The sequence below is a fragment of the Globicephala melas genome, chromosome 17 (genome assembly GCF_963455315.2).
Source record: "Globicephala melas chromosome 17, mGloMel1.2, whole genome shotgun sequence".
NCBI lineage: Eukaryota > Metazoa > Chordata > Mammalia > Artiodactyla > Delphinidae > Globicephala > Globicephala melas.
Window position 1 is genome coordinate 21,366,991 of NC_083330.1, and position 26,301 is coordinate 21,393,291.

The following is a 26,301-nucleotide window of genomic DNA, read 5'->3' on the forward strand; positions in this document are numbered from 1 at the left end:
ATTTTAAATATTTTTCATGCCTGTCATTCTTTTTTCCAGCTACTTGAATGGTTTACATAGTTAATTTACTTTTTTGTAAAATATTTATTTAAATATAGAGTAGAAGCTCTTAATAATCAATACAAGAACAAAACTAATATGATAGCATTGGATTTTACCCTTTAGAATAAAATATATATCCATGAATCCATACTGATATAAATTATCAAATAAGAAATTCACTCATATTTTCCAAGAAGTATCATTTGACCACATCTTTTAGGTTTACATATAAAAAGATCTCTTATTGTTCTTTTGTTTTTTGTTTTTCTTTTTTTTGAAACTGAAACTCTGAAAATATTTCTAGATTTATTTGGCTAAAATGTTTTTCCATAGTTATTTTCATTTTAGTTTAACTGAAAGTTTGTCTTCTTAGAGTTCTCTTCCCTTATAACCAAGCTTTATTTTCAGGCTCTATAAGTCTTTGGGAAAAGTCCAGATCTTTTCTGACTCACTTTATGCAAGGCGTATTCCCGAATTCATAATCATTTTTTTATGGTCCCAATCTCCTGCTGCAACAAGTGACATAAATTTAAACTGATATTTCTCTCATATCACTGAAGAACAGAATTGGCTCTAAATGCTGACATATCCTGTATAAGAGAAAAATAAGTAAGCAAGTAGAATCCCAGAAGTAAGAAATAATTAAAACCCATAGACCTACATAGTAAGTTATTTCAGTCATAACAACAATTTACTGTTTCTTTCCATTTTTTTGTTCACATGTTCGCGTGTGAACAGAGTAAAAGGCCACCCATTTCTGCTGCACCACATTTACTCACAGCTTAACTAAAGACAAGGTTAATTCTGTAGCAACGTGGTGATCTCACCATTAACAGAAGGTACACAAATACTTTAACACAAATACTATAACAAAAATATCAATAAATACTAGTGTCTGAGGCATGTAGGACTGAACAGATTTGTCAAAAAAACAGAAAAAAGTGATAAATATTTTTTCTCAATTTTTACAAACTGTTTTCATCAACAACTATGAGGCCAAAATGGCCAGAAAATTCACTAAACTAAACTGAAAATCAACTGGGAATCAAATGTGTTGTTGGAATACGTGTAAACAATAGAAAGATTAGTTAAATAACTCTGTGAGACATTTTGTAAACGTGTGAGACAGTTTGTAAATTTAGTCTTAATATTCACAGGGGTCTTCAATAAACGTTTTTTTGTTGTTATTAAATTAGGGCAAATAACCAAGTCATCAAGAAAGTAGAGAAGGTATTACACTAAGTGAAATAAATCAGAGAAAGACAAACAGTGTATGACCTCAATTAAATGGAATCTGAAAAAAAAACTCATAAAAAGGCATCAAATTAGTGGTTGCCACATGTGGGAGCTGGGGTGTAGGGGAAATAATTGAAGGTGGTCAAAGGGCACAAACTTATAATTATAAAATAAAAACTCTTAGGGATGTAATGTACAGCATAATGATTAAAGTTAACAATACTGTTTTGTATATTTGAAAATTGTTAAGAGGGTAAATCTTAAAAGTTCTCATCACAAATAAAAAAAATGTTGCAACTATGTGAGGTGACAGATGTTAACTAAATTTATTGTGGTAATCATTTCACATTATATGCATGCATCAAATCATTATGTTGTACTCTTTAAACTTATACAATGTTATAGTCAACTACAACTCAGTAGAATTGGGGAGGGAGGGAGTGGAGAAAATACAGAAGCTATCACACCATACCCCCCAAGAATCAGTGATACAATTAAAGAAAGATTGAGACATTCATTCCCTCTATTCTCTTTTTGGGTGGCTTTTTTTTCTTTAAATTATATGCAGGAAATGTAAGAAAACATAAGATATCCACTTAACAGAGTTGTATATGAAACAGAAAAAAGATGATCCTTCCCCCATGAATGCATGTTAAATGTGCTTGAGACAAATGCAGATTTTTAGGTCCAAAAAATATCTTATGATTAATTTTCCTTAAGAAATAGTGATATCTAATTTGTCAGAGTTTTACATTGTTAGGGATAGTAATGATTCTGCATTTGTACAAGCTGGGGGTTAATTCATGCATTTTAATTGTTAGGACAAATAAAAATTTGTATTTATTACACTCATTTCAGAAAACAAATTAACAGTTGAAACAAAATGAAATATTTTAAGCAAAGGATTTACTTACATCAACTAGAGAAACACAATTATATTTAAACAATAATAGAATTAATGTGAAAATAGCTAAAGAAGTATCCTTGCAGCTACTCTAGGTAGGTTTGAGTACTGTAATCACTGCAACAGTGTGTTCTTGTGTCTTTGGAGCCCTGCTAGAATGTAGACTTCCACCAGTGCGGGTTTGGCTTCATTCTGACTGGCCCACACACTTGCGATCTTTCTGTATACACAGGATAGATTCAAAAGAAGTTGTACCAAGAGGAAAACACACTATGGAAAACCCCTACTTGCAATTGTTAATGTACTAAAGTGACAGAAGTACAAAGGAGCAACAGTTCATAGATTGACATGTAATTCAATAGGAATGGAGAACATGATGTGAAAAGAAGTAAGCATCTAATATATGCAAATGGAGTCCTTGAAATGTTTCAAGGAGAGTGTAGAATACAATGGCACATTTTGAGATGAAAGACAATCTCCACGTATAACTCCCTCTTTTCAACCCCACTCTTTTGCTCTCTGCTTCATGATCCTCTGTCGGATGCCCTCTCCGCACCATCATGTCTATTTCAGGGATTCATCCGCATTCCTGTGATTCTCCTAGGAGCACCCTGACAGCCCAGAGCTGGCAGGTGGCAGAGGACTGAAGCCAGAACTGTTCCACATGCAGCTAGCTGGAAAAGGGGTTAGCATTCACCTCCTGTGTTAAGGGAAACAGAAGGCCAACAGCTAAATACGGTCTGGGTTTGCCTAAGCCTGTGATCACCTGTGACAAGGAAACAGTCTGACAAGGCAAAAAACAGTGGGGTTCATCATTACTTGGGCTAACAATGTACATATTCATAATAAAATCAACTTAAAACTTAATGCTCCTTGATAAAGCTTCATGCATACTAAAAATTAACCAGTGCTGAATAGCACTTTACAGTTTTACAAACACATTCTCTTATTTTATGGGTCATCATTATTAACCTACTTAAAGATGTAACTGAAGTTCAGCCCCAGGCAGTAAACCACAATGTACTTGAGAAGCAGGCGTTCAGCATCCTTGTAACCTCACTTCTTGTGTGATTTGTTACCTGCTTACCATGTGATGGTCCTGTGCCACATGCAAGGAATTCAGGGACAGATAAAACACAGCCCTTTTTCCTTGAAGAGTTTACAGTGCCCCAGGGAAAAGAAGAGACGTTGACAGTACTTTACAATACTGTGTAATATGAAGCTGGCCCAGACAGAGGGGAAGGAAGCTCAGGCACTATCAGAGGACAGATGTTACTCATAGCAGAGTGCACATGTCTCCAGGGGCAATGCTTCCATGAGGAAGTGTTGCTTGACCTGAATCTTAAAAGGCGATTAAGAATTAATAGCTGTGGGCTTCCCTGGTGGTGCAATGGTTGAGAGTCCACCTGCCGATGCAGGGGACACGGGTTCGTGCCCCGGTCCGGGAAGATCCCACATGCTGCGGAGCGGCTGGGCCCGTGAGCCATGTCCGCTGAGCCTGTGCGTCCGGAGCCTGTGCTCCGCAATGGGAGAGGCCACAACAGTGAGAGGCCCGTGTACCGAAAAAAAAAAAAATAATAATAATAAAGGAATTAATAGGTGAATGAGAAGGATTGACAGGACAGGGAGATGATGAACGTATAAACATATGCACTGGTGTGTGCTGTAAGACACCCAATTCCTGGCCACAAGAGCACAAAAGCAATTGTAGGTTTGGGATGAAGTTGGAGGGAAGGAACAGGTAAAATCAAAGAGGGTCCTTTCACAGCTTGCAAGGATTTAAGGTTCAAATCAATATGAACAGATTACTTATCATTTTAGAAAGACACCTTATATTTTATTTATTTATTTTTTTAGTGCTCAGTACTTCATTTTTTTATTTTTTAAAATTTTTATTGAAGCTCATTTGCCATGTTGTTTTAGTTTCAGGTATACAGCAAAGTGATTCAGTAATAAATATTTATACATATATTCTTTTCCATTATAGGTTATTACAAGATATTGTGTATGGTTCCCTGTGCTATACAGTAGGTCCTTGTTGTTTATCTATTTTATATACAGTAATGTGTATCTGTTAATCCCAAACTCCTAATTTATTCCAACTCTCCCATTTTCCTTTGGTAACCATAAATTGGCTTTATGTCTGTGAGTCTATTTCTGTTTTGTAAATAAGTTCATTTGTAGCAGTTTTTTAGATTCCACATATAAGCTATATCATATAATATTTCTCTTTGTCTGACTTGCTTCACTTAGTATGATAATGTCTAGGTCTATCTGTGTTGATGCAAATGACATTATTTCACTCTTTTTTATGGCTGAGTAATATTCCACTGTATATATGTACCATATCTCCTTATAATTTAAAAGGAGGATGACTTTTAGTGAGATAAGACTCCTGATTGTCTTACAATGCAAGTTAGCATTAAAAGGACTACAGGGGTTAAAAGAAGACATATCCTTTGGTCCCAAGCAATTTATATTTGATTTAAAAAGTAATTTATGTATTTGTACATGCAAGCACACAATCTAGAACAAGAGCAAAAGTAGTATTAAATCTATTAAGTGCTATTAAACTTGTCTGAAATCATTAAAAAAAGCTTCAGAGAGGAGTTCAGCTATAAATATTGCTAGGATTGTCACTGAAGAGATGAGAGAAAGGATATTTGAGAGGGCAGTATAGAATATAAAAAGCATAGAGTGGAAAATAGAAATTAGATTCTTGTAACAAAAGCCCAGGACCAGATGACTTCACAGAATTCTATCAAACATTTAGAGAAGAGCTAACACCTATCCTTCTCAAACTCTTCCAAAATACAGCAGATGGAGGACCATTCTCAAACTCATTCTATGAGGTCACCATCACCCTGATACCAAAATCAGACAAAGATGTCAAAAAAAAGAAAACTACAGGGCAATATCAGTGATGAATATAGATGCAAAACTCATCAACAGAATCCAACAGCACATTAAAAGGATCATACACCATGATCAAGTAAGGTTTATCTCAGGAATGCAAGGATTCTTCAATATATGCAAATCAATCAATGTGATAAAGCATATTAACAAATTGAAGGAGAATAAACATATGATCATCTCAATAGATGCAGAAAAAGCTTTTGACAAAATTCAACACCCATTTATGGTAAAACCCTCCAGGAATCCAAATTGGAAAAGAAGCTGTCACTGTTTGCAGATGACATGATTCTATACATAGAGAATCCTAAAGATGCAACCAGAAAACTACTAGAGCTAATCAATGAATTTGGTAAAGTATCAGGATACAAAATTAACGCACAGAAATCTCTTGCATTCCTATACACTAATGATGAAAAATCTGAAAGTGAAATCAAGAAACCAGTCCCATTTACCACTGCAACAAAAAGAATAAAATACCTAGGAATAAACCTACCTAAGGAGACAAAAGACCTGTATACAGAAAATTATAAGACACTGATGAAAGAAATTAAGATAATACAACTAGATGGAGAGATATACCATGTTCTTGGATTGGAAGAATGAACATTGTGAAAATGACTATACTGCCCAAAGCAATCTACAGATTCAATGCAATCCCTATCAAACTACCACTGGCATTTTTCACAGAATTAAAACAAAAAATTTCACAATTTGTATGGAAACAAAAAAGACCCCGAAGAGCGAAAGCAATCTTGAGAAAGAAAAACGGAGCTGGAGGAATCAGGCTCCCTGATTTCATACTATAATACAAAGCTACAGTAATCAAGACAGTATGGTACTGGCACAAAAACAGAAATATATATCAATGGAACAGGATAGAAAGCCCAGAGATAAACCTACACACATATGGTCACCTTATCTTTGATAAAGGAGGCAGGAATGTACAGTGGAGAAAGGACAGCCTCTTCAATATGTGGTGCTGGGAAAACTGGACAGGTACATGTAAAAATATGAGATTAGAACACTCCCTAACACCATACACAAAAATAAGCTCAAAATGGATTAAAGACCTAAATGTAAGGTGAGAAACTATCAAACTCTTAGAAGAAAACATAGGCAGAACACTCTATGACATAAATCACAGCAAGATCCTTTTGACCCACCTCCTAGAGAAATGGAAATTAAAATAAACAAATGGGACCTAGTGAAACTTCAAAGCTTTTGCACAGCAAAGGAAACTATAAACAAGATGAAAAGACAACCCTCAGAATGGGAGAAAATATTTGCAAATGAAGCGACTGACAAAGGATTCATCTCCAAAATTTACAAGCAGCTCATGCAGCTCAATAACAAAAAAACAAACAACCCAATCCAAAAATGGGCAGAAGACCTAAATAGACATTTCTCCAAAGAAGATATACAGATTGCCAACAAACACATGAAAGAATGCTCAACATCATTAATCATTAGAGAAATGCAAATAAAAACTACAATGAGGTATCATCTCACACTGGTCAGAATGGCCATTATCAAAAAATCTAGAAACAATAAATACTGGAGAGGGTGTGGAGAAAAGGGAACACTCTTGCACTGCTGATGGGAATGTGAATTGGTACAGCCACTGTGGAGAACAGTATGGAGGTTCCTTAAAAAACTACAAATAGAACTAATATATGACCCAGAAATCCTGGTACTGGGCATATACCCTGAGAAAACCATAATTCAAAAAGAGTCATGTATCAAAATGTGCATTGCAGCTCTATTTACAATAGCCAGGAGATGGAAACAACCTAAGTGTCCATCATCAGATGAATGGATAAAGATGCGGCACATATATACAATGGAATATTACTCAGCCATAAAAAGAAACAAAATTGAGTTATTTGTAGTGAGGTGGATGGACCTACAGTCTGTCATACAGAGTGAAGTAAGTCAGAAAGAGAAAGACAAATACCATGTGTTAACACATATATATGGAATCTAAGAAAAAAAAATGTCATGAAGAACCTAGGGGTAAGAGAGAAATAAAGTCACAGACCCACTAGAGAATGGACTTGAGGATATGGGGAGGGGGAAGGATAAGCTGTGACAAAGTGAGAGAGTGGTATGGACATATATACACTACCAAATGTAAAATAGATAGCTAGTGGGAAGCAGCTGCATAGCACAGGGAGATCAGCTCGGTGCTTTGTTACCACATGCATGGGTGGGATAGGGAGGGTGGGAGGGAGGGAGACACAAGAGGGAGGAGATATGGGAACTTATGTATATGTATAACTGATTCACTTTGTTATAAAGCAGAAACTAACACACAATTGTAAAGCAATTATACTCCAATAATGATGTTAAAAAAAAAAACCCTCCAGGAAGTAGGCATAGAGGGAAATTACCTCAACCTAATAAAGGCCATATATGACAAACCTATAGACAACATCGTTCTCAATGGTGAAAAAGCGAAACCATTTCCACTAAGATCAGACACAAGACAAAGTTGCTCACTCTCACCACTATTATTCAACATACTTTTGGAAGTTTTAGCCACAGCAATCAGAGAAGAAAAAGAAATAAAAGGAAACCAAATTGGAAAAGAAGAAGTAAAACTGTCACTGTTTGCAGATGACATGATACTATACAAAGAGAATCCTAAATATGCTACCAGAAAACTACTAGAGCTAATCAATGAATTTGGTAAAGTAGCAGGATACGAAATTAACGCACAGAAATCTCTTGCATTCCTATACGCTAATGATGAAAAATCTGAAAGAGAAATTAAGGAAACACTCCCATTTACCATTGCAACAAAAAGAATTAAATACCTAGGAATAAACCTACCTAGGGAGATAAAATACCTGTATGCAGAAAACTATAAGACACTGATGAAAGAAATTAAAGATGATACATACAGATGGAGAGATATACCATGTTCTTGGATTGGAAGAATCAACACTGTGAAAATGACTATACTACCTAAAGCAATCTACAGATTCAATGAAATCCCCATCAAACTACCAATGGCATTTTTCACAGAATTAGAACAAAAACTTTCACAATCTGTATAGAAACACTAAAGACCCCTAATAGCAAAAGCAATTTTGAGAAAGGAAAACGAAGCTGGAGGAATCAGCCTGGCTGACTTCAGACTATACTACAAAGCTAGAGTAATCAAGACAGTATGGTACTGGCACAAAAACAGAAATATAGATCAATGGAAGAGCATAGAAAGCTCAGAGATAAACCCACGTACATATGGTCACATTATCTTTGATAAAGGGGGTGAGAGTATACAATGGAGAAAAGACAGCCTCTTCAATAAGTGATGCTGGGAAAACTGGACAGTTACACGTAAAAGAATGAAATTAGAACAATACCTAACACCATACACCATAATAAACTCAAAATCAATTAAAGACTTAACTGTAAGGTCAGACACTATACAACTCTTAAAGGAAAACATAGGAGAACAATCGATGAATCGATAAATCACAGCAAGATCCTTTTGACCCACCTCCTAGATAAATGGAAATAAAAACAAAAATAAACAAATGGGACCTAATGAAACTTTAAAACTTATGCACAGCAAAGGAAACCATAAGCAAGATGAAAAGACAACACTCAGGATGGGAGAAAATATTTGCAAGTGAAGCAACTGACAAAGGATTAATCTCCAAAATTTACAAGCAGCTCATGCAGCTCAATATCAAAAAACAAACAACCCACTCAAAAAATGGGCAGAAGACCTAAAGAGATATTTCTCCAAAGGAGATATACAGATTGCCAACAAATACATGAAAGGATACTCAACATCACTAATCATTAGAGAAATGCAAATCAAAACTACAATGAGGTATCACTTCACATCAGTCAGAATGGCCATCATCAAAAAATCTACAAACAGTAAATGCTGGAGAGGGTGTGGAGAAAAGGAAACCCTCTTGCACTGCTGGTGGGAGTGTAAATTGATACAGTCACTATGGAAAACGGTATGGAGGGTCCTTAAAAAACCTAAAAATTGTACTACCATATGACCCAACAATCTCACTACTGGGCATATACCCTGAGGAGACCATAATTCAAAAAGAGTCATGTACCACAATGTTCATTGCAGCTCTATTTACAGTAGCCAGGATATGGAAACAACCTAAGTGTCCATTGACAGATGAATGGATAAAGAAGATGTGGCACATGTATACAATGGAATATTACTGAGCCATAAAAAGAAATGAAATTGAGTTATTTGTAGTGAGGTGGATGGACCTAGAGACTGTCATACAGAGTGAAGCAAGTCAGAAAGAGAATAACAAATAGCGTATGCTAACACATATATATGGAATCTAAAAAAAAAAAAAATGGTTTCGACGAACTTAGGGGCAGGACAGGAATAAAGATGCAGATGTAGAGAATGGACTTGAGGACACGGGGAGGGGGAAGGGTAAGCTGGGATGAAGTGAGAGAGTGGCATGGACATATATACACTACCAAATATAAAATAGATAGCTAGTGAGAAGCAGCCACATAGCACAGAGAGATAGTGCAGTTCGGTGCTTTTTGTCCACCTACAGGGTGGGATAGGGAGTATGGGAGAGAGATGCAAGAGGGAGGAGATATGCGCATATATGTATATGTATAGCTGCTTCACTTTTTTATAAAGCAGAAATTAATACACCATTGTAAAGCAATTATACTCCAATAAAGGTGTTAAAAAAAAAAAAAAGAAAATACATTGTTGTGTTTGCAACCATGAGAAAAACATTGCATCTGGAAAGATAAGCAACAGATAGTTGCAAACCCTGCTTGGTTGTCATAATAGGACCCCAAATTTCTCACAAACAGGAATTGCAATGTTAGCCTGTCTGTGAGAAAGACATGGATTTCTTCAATATTTCATGAAAATATTGTCGATATTTTTAGGCATGATCATTACAGTCAAAATTCAATTCAAAGAAAAAGAGAGAAAGATAAGGATAAAGATTAAAAAGTTACGAACGCTTTTTATTTTAGAGTGGATATGACATACAAAGCAGGTATGATAGCAGTTGACTGATACTTATAACTCTAAGACCGTTCAGGATATATGAGGAATGATGGGAAATAGGCGTAGGCAAATGTTTGGCAAAGATGTTTCTTCAAATTCTCTGCCTCCAAACTGATGATTTTTCCTCTGTGAAGACATTGTTTACATGCAAAGCCAGAGGTCGTAACAAAGGTCAACCGTGTGCCGTGCAGTTATTCAGATTTTATATTCTTTCTCACTCAGTAGCAATACCACTGGCTGGATATAGGGATAGAAATGTGCCTGAGGTTTTGATTGACAGGTTTGGAGCTTGGTTTCCCTTGAGGAATTCTCTTCCTATAAGTCTTTGTTTTCCTGGCATTTTACACCGTATACCATAATGCTCATTAGAAAATTCATATCAGATCTAACTACTGGCACTTGACTGTAAAGTTTTATATTTAAAAGATGCTGTTTGGCTGTTTACAATCTATAAATGCAAGTTTATTTCTCTGGGAAGGGTCACAGAGAAAAAACAGTAATTTTCTTTCAGTGACATCAGGGGGAAACTGCTTCCTGCTAGATCAATGCATAAAAATTCAGTTTTAATGACTTTGTAGTACCTTATCATTGACATCTGTATATTTAGAAATGAGTGAGCAAAACCTTCAGCATTTTATAAATGAAAAAAATGATTTAATTATGAGTAGTGTGTCCAATATTATGATTGTTATTGCTAGAGATAATAACACCAAGAGATGGTCCAAAGACAAATGAATACATATTTTTCCAATTTTTATGTTAATAAAGTCATTTAAGTAAATTCAAACCTGGTATTCTCTGCAGAGCAGTACATTATTCTCTATACGCACAAATAATTATGAAAGGATTAGTCAGTTGTAGGAATTTATTATGTATAGTATTCTGCCTTGCATTTATCATTCAATGAAGTATTAAAAGGCAGCTTATGGAGAAAGGAATATTTCAAATTATGGACTTATAAATACTCTGCAAACCATTTCTTTTGATGAACTGATTTCCTGATCAGAGCAATCTTGTATAAATTTTGATCATTTTATATTTTTTCCATCTGTACTTCTTTCAAGTTCAAGTCTGGATAGCTTGAGTTTGTTGCTTGTCCCCCATTAAATTGCCTGAACTCTATCTCAAAGCCCGAACCATGCTTATGTTACATAACACCCAAGGGAAAATGTGTTTCCTGTGGGGACTCAGTTAAAAAGATGCCTTTTCCACATAAAGGTCTTTAATATTTCTGAAATCACATTTTCCCTGAATGTTAAAATCTGCTTTCCATTACACTCTAATGGTAAAAGTTTTTGCATGGGCATCTGTGGTCCAAAGGTTGCCTCAGCAGGGTCACATAACAGTCTCTCAAAGTAAACCTGAGTAGCCGCTCACGAGGCCGGCCCACCAAGCCCCCCTCCGCAGAGGCAGTAGCAAGCTGGGCTGATCAACCACCGGCACAGATCAAACCACCAGCATAGGAGTTCTCACTGCGCTGCAACACTTCTTAGCAAATGGTTTGTAATTAAGTCCACATTCCCAAAGACAACACACTGAAAACTGTATATGTTTAGGAGTGAAAGGTGAAGAAAAGAAAGCCAATACATGAGGTACCTAGAGCTGTCAAATTCATAGAGCAGAAGGAAGGAGAGTGGTTTGCAGAGGTTGGAATCAGGAGGGAAGAAGGGAGAAATATTGTTGACCGGGTACAAGACAGGACGCTGAAAAGAAATCTGGAGATGGATAGTGGTGACTTGCACAACCATGTGCAAACTTTATGTTATATACATCTTGCCACAATTTTTTTTTAAAGACCTTGTTAAAAAAAAAAAAAGAAGAAGAAGAAAGCAAATAAGAGATAGTCATAATGATTGCGCTTGATCAACTGCTTAATTTGTATCTTACCCAAATCTAAAATGTTATTCTTTTGTTTTTCATAATTGTTCAAGTTGGTTCCCCTTCTGAGGTGAGAAAAATAGTGAATTTGCTAATGCTTTCTCTCATAGCCATCTATATCTTCTGCATTTTTGAGAACCGTTTACAAGTCCCTAAGTTGCCTGCACAACCCTCAGACTCTGTGATGCTTCAGGCCCTAGAGAAGGATGCTAAGTGTCTACCATGATTGTGGTCTCAAGGTACCATTCCTTATAAAAGCTCAGGAAATAGCTAGGTGGCTTGCAGAACTAACCACCATGATGGTTCTCTCTGGTTGAGGGGTTGGCACTTTAATTTCCTATGGTGACAGTTTCTTTTGCTGAGAGCTGCAAGATGTCAGGACCTATGGTTTCTAAAACCTGGATGACTGGGCTATGGCATATGCAGTGGAAATGCTGCTCCACAATCCAGATAAGTAGACCCACTTCTTCCTGAGTGACGTTAGTTGTCTACACCACAAATGGGGCCACTGAAAAAGTTAGATATTATCTGAACTCATTAATATTCTGCTATGAAGTTTGTTACTAGGCAATTATGATTAAAACAGACAAATCTTCAGTCTGCTGAAAACTATGTTTAATGACACTTGCAAGTAGAAATTTGTTTCTTCTACTTATGGTCAAATACTAAAACCAGACCTTCTTAAAGGAGACAATAATCTCAGTTCAAAGAAAATCAGCCATAATGCAATCACACATATGTAAATATTAAACATGTACATGAACCAGAAAGACAAGTCATGTTTGATTGTGGCAGGAATGGATTATGATTCTTTTGTAATCTTTTCTTTGAAAAAATGATTATCCACAGAATAAGTTCACAAGTTCTAATTTTAGTTCTTCTTCATCATCAAGAGAAAAGGTGATTAAATATTTAGCATTCAGAGCTCCCTATGGAGTAGTTATCATGCCCATTACAAAATGAGGAAAAAAACACTCAGAAGGATTAGATAAAATTGCCTAAGCACAGCTAGACAGGAGCAGAAACAGGATTCACACTTGTGTCCGACTTAAAACATATTCTCTTTTACTTCCTTATGTTTCCTCTCAATGAATAATTATTAAGATTGTATTATATGAAGGATACTGTAAAGAGCCTTCATAGGCTAGAAATAAACATAAGCTCCTGTCTTTCTGTGGATTAACTGATAGAGCAAATGTACTGATATAGTGATGCAGTCTTTATATATGTAGAAGAGGCCTGATCATTAAGACTAGAATGTTCCAGGGAAGTCTTCAAGTGAAACTAGGAAAGGAGCAGGTGAATAACTCCTGACTGGAGAGAGCATGTTCATAGCTGAGCAGGTCAGAGAGCTGCTGCCTTGCATCCCTCAGAATCATCACAGACACAAGAAACACAATCTAACATAGAGTGGATAATAAGTAGATAGTTATTGAATTAATGGACAAGAGGACTAATTAATAAAGTCATTTGGCTGGAGTGAAAGTTTTATGTAGAAAAATAAAAGCAAAGATAAAATTAGGCAGATAAAGAAAGGGAGCATGTAGAATGGTTTCACGGCAAGAATATGGGCTTTGAACTCTATCCTCTAGAAAATGGGAGAGGTCACATAAGTGGGATGATAAAAGACAGAGTGGATATATTGTCTAGGAAGAATTGGAAGGGGAGAGATGGGTGAGAAATAGACAATAGCACAGGTGTGAGATAATGAGAACCTGGGCTGGGGAGGGGGGGCAGTGTGGAATGGACAGGATTACCTTTACTTGTGAATAATGGAAACCTATTTCAAGAATAAGTATGGCAAATATATTCCAACAAAATGGATAAATCACTGTTAACAAACTTCTCTTACAATTGAAGATAAAAGAAATACTGGTGTGAATAAATTTATTTAAATTTTAAGATGTATATTTTAAAGCAGTTTCATTATTTGATTGATATTTACTATTCAAATAATTAGTTGTCCATATCATTTTTTTTTTTTTTTTTTTTGCGGTACGCGGGCCTCTCACTGCCGTGACCTCTCCCGCTGCGGAGCACAGGCTCCGGACGTTCAGGCTCAGCGGCCATGGCTCACGGGCCCAGCCGCTCCACGACACGCGGGATCCTCCCGGACCAGGGCACGAACCCACGTCCCCTGCAACGGCAGGCGGACCCCCAACCACTGCGCCACCAGAGAAGCCCTGTCCATATCATTTTGCATATACAATAACTCATACCCAATCTGCTGACAAAACCTTATGGAGTCTACATGGCAAAACTGCATCAGCCTTTTCAATTAATTTAATAAAGCACTTGCTCTTCACATTTTAAAGAAAAAAATATAACAAAGCCCTAGCCCAAGAAAATAATCTTTTACTTGGGCATTTGTAAAATAAAAATTGAAAAAAAATAATGAACATCTTTTGTCTTTCTCCAACTCTTTTTTACTTTTCTCCAACTCTTTTTTACTTTTGTCTTTCTCCAACTCTTTTTTACTTTGTCTTTCTCCAACTCTTTTTTACTTTTTTACTTTACTTTTGTCTTTCTCCAACTCTTTTTTACTTTACTTTTTTACTTGGGCATTTGTAAAATAAAAATAATAATAAAAAAAAAATAATGAACATCTTTTGTCTTTCTCCAACTCTTTTTTACTTTGAAAAAGAGCAATAAGAAAAGTCCAGAATTGTAAGTTCATCCATTATTTGGACTGAATATAATTTCATCCTTAAGTGAGTATTATGTTTTTAATCCTGGCCTCCTACTATAATCAAAATAAAGCATATTGGTTACCTGCCAGGAGTCAAGTCTGACGCCACAGTACAAGTGCACTGGATTGTTCTTTGGGGCACCCAGGGTAAACTAACACCCAAAAGTCATCCCGAGTTGCCCTTCAAAATCACTTGCAGCTATTCGTTATTTAATCTCCACAGCAATGCTTTTGTGACAAAGGTCAGGATCTCTTTGTAGGCAACCAGGTGGCTGAGGCAAGTGACACAAATGTCAGAGTTTTAGGGCTTCATCCAGCAGCTCAATTTTCATCTCTCTCTTTATTAGACCAAAGTAATAAGGCTTAACCCAACTATGTATTCAAAATGCATCATCATAAAAGATAGATGTCTTGGCTGAAATAAATTTTTTTTAAACCAAAAAATAAAGCGATGTTTCATACAGCTGGGGAGTTTGAGTTTATAGAAAAGTATTTGTTGACACAATAGCGATCTTAGCATTAAGAGCTTATATTTCTTAAAAGCTCTTCAGAGCTTAGAACACTCACTAATACACTGGGATGGATGGCGTATAAACGAGCCTACTTCCTACTTTGTTCATCTTTTGTTTTAAATGTTAATCCACAAAAGAAGCCGAGTGAAGTGTTTTCTATGAGAAAAGTATAAAAGCTGAGTTTATAAGTATAAAAAATAAAGACTAGTATAACAACCAGCCCTGAAATAATGGGAAATGGACTGCTGTCAAAAGAACAAGAAAAAAATTAGGAGAAAAGACTGGATTTTTCTACTTTTGATGTGAAAAGGAAAGGGCTGCTTATTTTCATCTGTTTACCCCCGGACTCACCTCTCCCCAGATACGTCGATTCTGAGTTTGAATATTAAATGTCTATCAATGTAGTAGAAATAATGAGATCTATTTGTCTATCTATTTATCTGTCTGTACATATACATTTACACTTAAATTCAAAACATACTATCATTTGATACAATCATTTTTTGAAATGTCAGTGTTTCATTTTATATAAAAAGAGATACAAAAAATTAAGTGAATAAATTAAAAGAAGGGTCAGAAATAATGTGACACAATAATAGTGACACAAAGGACCCCTGGGAGCCATAAAGAACCTTTATCTGTTTCTAAGAAGCCTGCGGCTTGGTTATTTAAGATAAATACTTGTCTCTGCTCTCTTGATCTGCACATTCACAAAGCAATAGACTGGGAAGCAACACACCAACTATCAAGTTCTTTCTTTGCTGCTTAGTAACAGTATACCTTTTGCACAGCCATTGAAATTTTCTGTACCTCACTTCAGTCATAGGGAAAATCATGCTATAAACTTTCATTTGTCTTCTATCTTTAAGAGTAAGGGAGAATAAATTAAAATTAAAGAGATTTTTTCTTTTCTTAAGTTGAATTCAGGAATTTTTCTCATAGCTAATAAATATATTTTCAAGCACAAAGGCCAAACTCCAATGGCAAACGCATTATCTAACCTTGTATGCATTGTCAAATATTTCCAAGGAGAAATGCAAGTCTGTGTGTCTAGTGTGTGTGTGTGTGTGTGTGTGTGTGTTTGTGCATCTGTGGTATTTGCCCACACCGACATATACCTGTGAATACAAACTAATATTACAGCATATTGAATATTATAGGAGTAAAAAATCTATAAGTCTGATATAAATATTAAGTGTCTTAATTCTATGGGATATTCTATTGGGCTTATAAAATGTATAAGATGTAAATCACAGAATTTGTCAAAATGCAATAGTTCTAATTTGAAAGTGGTTAAAGTCAAAACTTTACAAATGGGCCTGGTCTTACTCTACAACAGATGGATTAAGCAAAGACATTTAAGCTCATAGCCTAAGTGTATAATCATCCTCATTGAGAATAATATCTTTTTAAGGTTGACTGTCCATGACTTGATCTATTTAGCATTGGGAGGAGAGATAAATTAGGAGTTTGCAATTAACACATACACACTACTGTATGTAAAATAAATTACCAACAAGGATCTACTGTATAGCACAGGGAACTCTACTCAATATTTTATAATAACCTATAAAGGAAAAGAATCTGAAAAAAATAGATATATATGTATGTATAACTGAATCACTTTGCTGTACACCTGAAACTAACACAACATTGTAAATCAAATGTACTTCAATAAGAAAAAAAAGATATAGAGGTGCCTATCCCATCACCTATTGTGAGTTTTACAGGGTTACAGAATCCTGGGTGGTGCCAGGGCCTAGCGGGCAGAGTCACAATAATTTCAGAATTACTTAGATTTGAAATTCCAGAAATTCTATTAAGTCAGAAGTGAGAAATGTGTGAGTCCTCTTGACCACAAAAGTATTCAATGAAATATATTACAGTATTTAAGAGAGAAGGTCCTAAGCCTGCTTGCCTTAGTTTCAACGTCAACTCTGACACTTTCTAACCAAGTGCCTTGGACAAGTTATTTAATATCTCTGTACCTTGAAATCCTTGCTCACTATTGAAAAGATGATGGTAGTCTTTACCTCATAAAGTTAGAATTTTCTATGTGTTCAGGAAAAAAGAATCACTAGCACAGAGGAAGCGTGTGAAGAATGTCTGATGTCTGTTTTTCCACTGAGTGTCCTTCAACAGCCTCTGGACAATCCTGAGAACAAATAACTAAAGCTCTTCTCTTTGATGTTGTGTTGTATGGACACTACTTTCTACCTCTTTAGTCTGTAGTTTTCTGTGGCAAGTTGAGACTTGATAAGATTTCCAGGGCTTTATTTTTCTCCACTTGTGATGAGGGAATTAACTCATTTGATAAAAGTTTACTGAATAAATACTATGTGCCTGAAACTATGGTAGGTACTGTGGATGTATGAATGCTGGTGAAGTTACATGCTACGAAGAAAAATTGCAAGAGTTAGGGAGTGTCAGTTTTCCAATGAGTTAACATTTGAGAAGAGACCTACAGGAAGAGAGTGAATAATCCATGGGCGTATTTGAGCCCTGAGTGTTTGAAGGAAAAATAACAGTAAGTGCAAATACCCTGTAGCAAAGTCATGCTTGGTGTGTAGGGCATTGCAGAAGCCAGAATGTCTAGAGCAAAATGAGGAAAGAAGAATGATTGTGAAGCTCCAAGACATGGGATCATGCAGGTTTTTGTAAGAAATGTGGCTTTTACTCTCAGCGTATTGAGAGCATTGAAGAACTGGAGTAGAGAAGTATCAACAAACATGGTTTACAAAAAGTGTCTTTGATGTGTTGCAAATAGATTGAAAGAGGGCAAGAGCCAATGCAATTAGAAGGCTGTTGCAATAATCCAGGCAAGAAATGATAATATCTTGGATGAGGGTAGCAATGATTAAGATGGTAAAAGAATTTGTATTCTGAGTATACAGCCCTTAGGGACAGAAACAAGGGTGTTTGTTCATAGACTGGATATGGGTTTGAGAGAAACAGGGAGGTTATGGACAACTGCAGTGTTTTCGGTATGAGTATAAGGGAGGATGGAGCTGACTTTAATGAGATGGCAAAATTGTGGGATGGGTGGGGCTTGGGGAATCAGAGAGAATCAGAAATCTCACTGTGAATTTGTTTAAATGTGAGATGACTATTAGATACTTAGTGGGAGTATCAAGGAAGCAGTGAGGTACGCTGTCAAGATTTGGTTACTCTGGGAATAAGATCCAAGGGGCAGACTCATCATTGTCATGATGTTTTGGATGTGCCCATGTCTTTCATGCATTGACAACATATTGCTGGTCATTTGTTCATACAAGTTAGCATGATGATAAATAACAGAAATACCTTTATGTACACCCCACCCAACAAGGTATCAATAGAGCTATAAGAGATCATCTCTGAAAGCATGATGGGCAGCTGCATGGTGTGAGGCAAAGGGACAGCCTTACCAATTATTGGTACCACTTTCCACCACCTCTCCACATTTAGACATTGTTTGCCTTACATTGTATCTCTGAACCCACAGCTCGTTGAATTTCAAGCTCAAACACAATAAGAAGTATGGAGTGATTACTGACTCCAAGCAGAAGGAAAAAAATGAAACAAAACAAATGACAAGTTTTGACTATTCAGTTTAGTTAAAATAGTAATCCCCAAGATGAAGTATTTTAAACTAGTTCATTTTGTCCGTCTAAATGTGTTTCTTCCGTTACCAGGGCTTATTTTTTTCCTCTGACCTACCTTTGCTTTTAATGTTTTTCTAGTCTGTTTTAAGTACATTTAACTATATGGGAATGGAACTGTGTTTCCTTCTGAGAATTCTGATGACTCATTAGCTGGGTTGATTTCATACACTGCATTAATGTGCTTGTTATTACAAACTATAAGATAAAAGCATGTTTTCTTTTTTATTTAAAAGTTCTTTCTAAATATATACACACATTCATATGCAGCACCTGCAAGCATTAGAATTGCTACACTTCGTATTTCATGCATTTTCCTTTTTTCTGGTGTACCTGTTCTTTGTCTCATTTCATTCTATACCATTTATTTTTAATTAAGGATGCCTCTTTTTCCTCTAGATGGCTGACTCTAAATTCTTCAACTGTTTAAAACCCACTGAACACTTACTAGTACACTGGGATCCATTCTTTGGAATGTTTCTAAAACAATGAATGTTCTATGCACCAAATCAAAATACGCATGCCACTGTCCCTGTACCTCCAAACCTGTTTCTGATTACTGATCAAAATTCCCCTGTTCTTCATTAAAGGCTGAGATTCTTTTTAAATGCTTATTTATGGCTGCCTGTTCCACAGGGGCAGACTATGGATTTAATCGCCTACAGCACCAAATCTCTTTTAACATTTGGCCAACTGAGCATTAGGTACCTTGTTGGCTGGGGGGCAACACTTTCCTACTTAGTGTTTGGAGAAGGTAGCAGCAATCCAATATGCTTCATTTATTTCCAAGAACTATTAACATTAATGAGCATTACATCCACACATCAAGAAAAGATACAAAATAGAGTCACTGCTTCTCAGACTTTATTAAGCTGGGTATTGCTTTATTCAAGGGGTAAGTGTCTAATTTTAGAATGTTCTGTAAAGACAGATGAAAACAAATACACTGTAATTAATAAAAAGTATTGCTTACCTCTTTAGTTGGTAACCCCTATTCAGATACAGCTGTGAGTTTAAAAAGATACTTCTTGGGGTTAAACGAAGAGATAATTAAGTGTACTACAACAGAAAGCAATTCATTAAATGACAATGAATTTTATTTTCTCCTGATACAAGTAAAACAGGCAGGTGTCCACATTCATTTTGTATCTTCTTTTGTGACTGCAATATACCACAAAAGGTTTTCACTTAAATTTAATTTTTGTTACATGATTCATATTATATTGCTTGCTGTATGTGTTTAAATGCTTTAAGCTCTGCATCTACAATATAAAATTTAAAAGAACTTTTTCCTCTTGGAAATGTCAGGGGTTTTTTTTCCCCCTAAATCCAGAGTATGTTTTCAAGGTCTCTTCTAAAATGATAACCTTCATATGAGTCACAGGAAGCTAAGAACATCTCTGGATTAGTCTGGCTTCAGTGAGGTTAAACACAGCAACAGTATGCCTACAAGGAGATACGATAAGCAGTTATAATGGGTATCACTCAACACAGCACCAAATATAAATCAAAACTAACAAATGCCCTCCCCCACAAATGCTCTCAAGTTCAGTTCCTTGAATTTAATTATTATAGCAAATGGTAATATAACAAGAGTGTCTACTGTCAGGGAAAAAAATGTTTAAAACAGATGTGAACCATACAAAGCATATGTAAAACACATGTGATCCACAGTGAGGTCACAGGACCCATTGACAGAACACATGTGGAGTACGTGAACCACATATGGACACATGTTGCAAAATCACATGTTTCTGTTCAATGCCAAGACTCGTATCGTATTCTAAAGAAATCAGGGGCTCTTAAATAAACTTTGTACTTCTTAAGGTAAATGGATACCTTTTTGTTTAAAATCCCTTAGTATAGGCAGACAAGGGTCCTCAAATCTAATACTGGGCTTGAAAGTACTCAAATCCTTGTTTCACTCCTGTTTTCCTATCCCAGGGTGATTCAGTTGATTATTCTCAGGGAATAAAGATTTCTTCCTTGCCCACAGCTAATTCTTTGAGGATGCCATAGCTTATAATGAAACCTAAGCAAACAGAGCCTAAGTGTGTGAATTAGGAGCAACTGTAGTTTGAATGGGCTTTTTCTTTCCTAAAACACTCAAACTAGCAAGACATTGCTGCCTTATCTTATGTATCTGAAATAGAATTAAAATCTTCTATACTTACAAAAAATCATCAGCATAAAAATCCCAGAATAACATTTATTTTATCTTATAATTTGGGGGAATAAAATATTAACCATATAATTTAAAGTGAATATGAAAAGTCTCATATATACATGGAAATAAGCACAAGTATATCATTTTCTAGTGTGAAAACAGTAACAGTGCCTTATGCACAGGCATTAATTTAATTAGACTCAATATATTATTTCATTTGGTCCTCCTCACAGCCCTGAAGAAATGTAGTGCAACTAGAATTCAGTAAGGCAACTACATGGTATTTAAAAAGAACCTAAGAGAGTGGCATGGACATATATACACCACCAAATGTAAAATAGATAGCTAGTGGGAAGCAGCCGCATAGCACAGGAAGATCAGCTCCGTGCTTTGTGACCACCTAGAGGGTGGGATAGAGAGGGTGGGAGGGAGATGCAAGATCCCCCATATATGGGGATATATGTATATGTATAGCTGATCCACTTTGTTATACAGCAGAAACTAACACACCATTGTAAAACAATTATACTCCAATAAAGGTGTTAAAAAAAAAAAGAACCTAAGATATAAGAACAAATGAGAGAAGTAAAAGTTCTTCTCCCTGAGCTGTTAAACTGTGGCTTCCAACAAGTGATACACTTTTTTTGAGGTTCAGTTTTTAATACAGAAACATGGAGATTATACAATTGCTAACTTAATATGTTTGCTGTAAATTACCCAACTATTATATGCAAAATCATATTGTAAATGCAAAGATATTGTATGTATAGGTGTTAGCTATTTCCACTGACAATTTACACATGAGAAACACTGAGATTCAGAAAGGTAAGCCGATTGTCACATGACTAATAATTAGTAGGCCTAAGATAAGAAAATAGATAGTTTTGCTTAAGAGTCCCCCATTCTCTTCCAAAAGGCAAAGCTAAGCAGAATATATTTCTCATTACAGGACATTCATTCTGCCTCTACCTCGATAGACAAGCATTGATATCACAGATAATCATTACTATAATAATGTCACATTCACATTTATAGCATTTTACATTTTCAATGTAAAGCATGATCCAGTGAGCATTTGTCTCTTCCATTTCAGGGAAATTACCTCCTTTCTAAAGATTACTAAATTAAGGTTCTAAGAACACAGTAAATAGGTTGCTTGAATTCGTATGCTTGTTAAGAAACAAAACTAAGAATCTAATTCAAGAGATGAAATTTGAAGTCCAGTAATTATTTTCCATTAAACTAAAATTTTAAATATATAATTGGCAGGCTCTCAATATTGTGTTTTTGTATAATTATATCCAAAACAATGTTTCTAATGATGCTGCTATTAAAAATGAGTGTATGATGGAAGAAAATCACGGCATTAGAAGGAGAAATTTTACCACTGAATGAAATGAAAGATTTTCCTTTGTTACTGATTTTGGCAAAATGCAGTCAGTAGACTATCCAGCATGGCCTGAAAAGACAGAGCTCCAAGCTGCTTACTGACTTCAGATGTATCCTTTACCTATTGTTTATTGTTGTTTTTGTAAGTGTCATTCTATTATACCTTAAGATTTTAAAAATATTTTTCTTAGAAACATTTTTTTAGCTGTAATTTCTTTGTTAGCATGACTTTCCCCTTTAAACCTGGCTCACTGCCATCCACACTTCAAGACAGAATTCTGATATCACTTCTGTGAACCCTTCCTGGAGGATCCTAGACAGAATTGTTTCCATCTTTCCATTGTACTTGCTGCATTGTGTTACAGTGGATTATTTGCATGTCTACGTTTTATCTCTGCTAGTCTGAAAATTCCTCAAGAGTGGAGTCATTATTTTTATTAACTTTGTATCCACAGTGTTTTGTAAAGCTATTTAAAATGGCAATTCTGAGGAAGTAGAAAATAAGTGAATGAATGAATGAATGATATATTGCTGCTTTTCCTTTTTGGAATTAATTGACTTAGAGGCTTACACACTCAGTTCAGGTGCAATGTCTTGGCCAGCCACATACCGTACTAAACTATTTCCACCCTAAAAGAAAATATTATAATTCAAATAGCCACTGGATTTTTGTTCATTCCTATTAAATTGTCTATTTATGAAACATCCCTTCAAATAATCAGCTAGCGAAGTAGTGTGCCTCTTCTTTTAGACGATTCTATATTACATGTATTATAATTTTTCATGAGACACTCCCCCTGACACTAGAAAGAATCTTTATGTCAGACTAACATAGAGAATTGTAGACAATATCACTACACTGGGTCTGGAATTATTTTTCTGGATTTTGACACTAGATTATACACACGCTTTTATCATATGCTGCATCTCCATTGGAAATACAAAGAAAAGGGGTAATCTTTTGTCATTCCAATTTGCCACCAGCCATTGACATTTCTCTATTAGAGATGTGGAGCTGAAAATGTGAGTCTCACCCCTTTTTGTCTTATCTTAATGAGCCACGAGGAATGAGAATCACTCACTATTTTGGCTGTACACTCTCTACCATGTGCAAGGCAGACACAGTGTCAGCCAGCCCTCCAAAGGGTATGCAGATCTTGCATGCTTTCACATTTGATCAATACAAATCTGACAGTCTGCTACTTAGTTTCTTCCAAGGCTGGGTCTCACACATGAAAACAGGAGTAAGGTTTTCAACTCAATCAAAACTGATTGTTCTATTCCTCTCTGCCCATCTAATCCTCTCCCCATCTACGCACATCCACCAGACACAAATATGACAAATATGTTTTAAAACCCTTTCTTGTATATAAGGTGAGGTCCAAACTACTTTTGTACACAGACATGTTTTGTTCAATCTAGACTCTTACCTATCTCATCATAGTTACCTTTAACCACTTTTTTTCTGCCCCTTCTTATTCACCTTTATTCTCCAGCCACATGAAGTTCTTACAGCTTTTGAAACATGATATCTACGTGATTTGCCTGACTTGTCCTATCTCTACCTCTGCTTGTAAAAATCCTTACTGATCCTTCAAAAATCAACTGAAATATCATAGAATATCTTCCTTTTCATGCTTTCAGAGCACCTTTTATTACTTCTCTGGAAGAAATTGTCACTTTGTAATAAAATTATTTGCTTATGCACCCTATTTTGCACAAGATTGGTGAATTTATGAAGGTAATATCATATGTGTATTTCCTATACCTCTACATTCACCCACTGGTTAAAATAGTATATGGTAAGAGCTTGACAGATTAAAAGAAGCAATGGAGGGGAGGGAGTAGCTGATCTTATTTCAAAAGGAGCCATTAATGCACACATCTCAAAATAGTCTTTGAAATCAAATATAGAATTTGTCCTTCTTAATCTTTAGAGATTCTTTTTTAGATAAGGATGCACCTGAAGACAAGGAATATACTGTGGATTCTGAATGTCTGTTTCCATCTTATAGAGCAGTTGCTTATAGAGCATCTTATAGAGCATTTTCCCCTTATAGAGGGGTTTTAGGTACCCCGGTTACTGCAACAGTTAATGATTCTTAGCTTCTATTTTTATTATGACATGATCATCTCCCAATAATAATACTTGTATTTATCATTTTTCTTTGTGTTCTTTATTATGAAAGCTGATTTATCACTGAATTTTGGTTTCCTTATGCAATCGGAGGGTGGCCCCCATGAATACAACTTGGGATGATATCAGCCAAATGTAGCATAACATGAAGTCACATCACATATCTAATAAAAAAAAATCAATACTAAGCATGTGAAATATACAAGTTGCCCTGGAGAAGAGTAACTCTCGAAACAACTGTGAGATCTTAATTAGTAAAAGGAAATCTTGAAGAACACTTATGAATAGTTAAAGCTTTATTTGTGTTATGGTTTTCTAATGATGTGGATGCAAAATATAGTGTGAATGTGAAACAGTTTTGATCTCTGAGGACCTCGCAAAGATAGGACTATCCTCCTAAAGAGAGAGAATAGTGTGTAGTCTCCATACTGCGTGTTACATCTCAAGAGAACTTTCCACTCTGCCCAAAATAACACATGAATACATACACACACACACACAGACACACACACACACACACACACACACACTCACTTGGACATTCCCTTTATTTCTGAAAGTCACTTTGAGGTTTTAGTTTAAGCCAAATAGGCTAAGTGCATTTCTTAAAATCTCAAACGCCCAGAGGAGAAGTGACCTTTAGCCCCTGGAAGGATGAATGAATTTATGTTTCAGAGACAATTTTGCTTAGGGAGCAGGGCTGAGAAAGGGCATAACAGGGATGGAGGAAGAACAGGTAAGTGGCAACTCCGTGTACCTCTATGTAGACCAGGTGGCACGTCACCTTTGTCACAGTTTTGTCGTTGGTAGAAGGAGCACTCTCCTCTATTTAGAATTATCAACCCTGAGAATAACAGTAGAATAGAAAATATCACTGTCAAAAAGTCTTTTCTCCAAATCTTCCCAGAAAGAAGCTGGGGGATAATGATTTTCATACAAGTTCTATAGGTGTTACATAATTAAATCTTCTTTCAATGTGTTATTCTTTCTCTTATGGTGACTAACTGCCCTCTTTCTTGACTAAAAACAAATATTATTTATGACCCTTCCATTACTAACAGAAATATTTTTTAATTACAAAGAAAGCCTCTACTAATGGTCTGTTGAAGGCCATACCACATGCCAGTATAATAAAAATTTCCATTTTAAGTCAAATAAGACTTGTTAGAATGTGAGAAAGTTGTATTTCTCATGATGGCATACAAAACAATTTATTATTAATCATCAGATGCTACAGAACGAAGATCACGGAAGAAAATGATTTATTATAGGGGTAATATATTTGGTTTTATTTTTTTCTTCTTGTTAGTTTTTCTGATGGCGCCCCTTACCAAGGGGCATCTAAAAATATCTTTTCACTACTGAGAGTAGTACTATTCTTATTTACTTATTAACAATTTTAAAAAGTTAAGTGAACATGGGAAAGTATTGTTTTAAAGCAATTTGTGACAGAAACCTCTGTGCTTACACTATTCAATGAGCTTAATCCATTTGGTTTATCTCTCTCAAAAGAAATTGCATATCTTTGGGTATTTGGAAACTGTGTCCAGAAATTTCCTTGTGTTTAATTTTTTTGTATTTTCTTTTAAAACTATCTATAAAACTTATCATGTGATTTAATTTCACTGGAATTTATTTGTGAAGAAATACCAGACTTCTTAAAACAAACCTGAACTCCCTTTTCTCCAACACACACACACACAGAAACACACACAATTGATAATATAAACTTTTTGATTTCGAAATCTACTCTGTTAT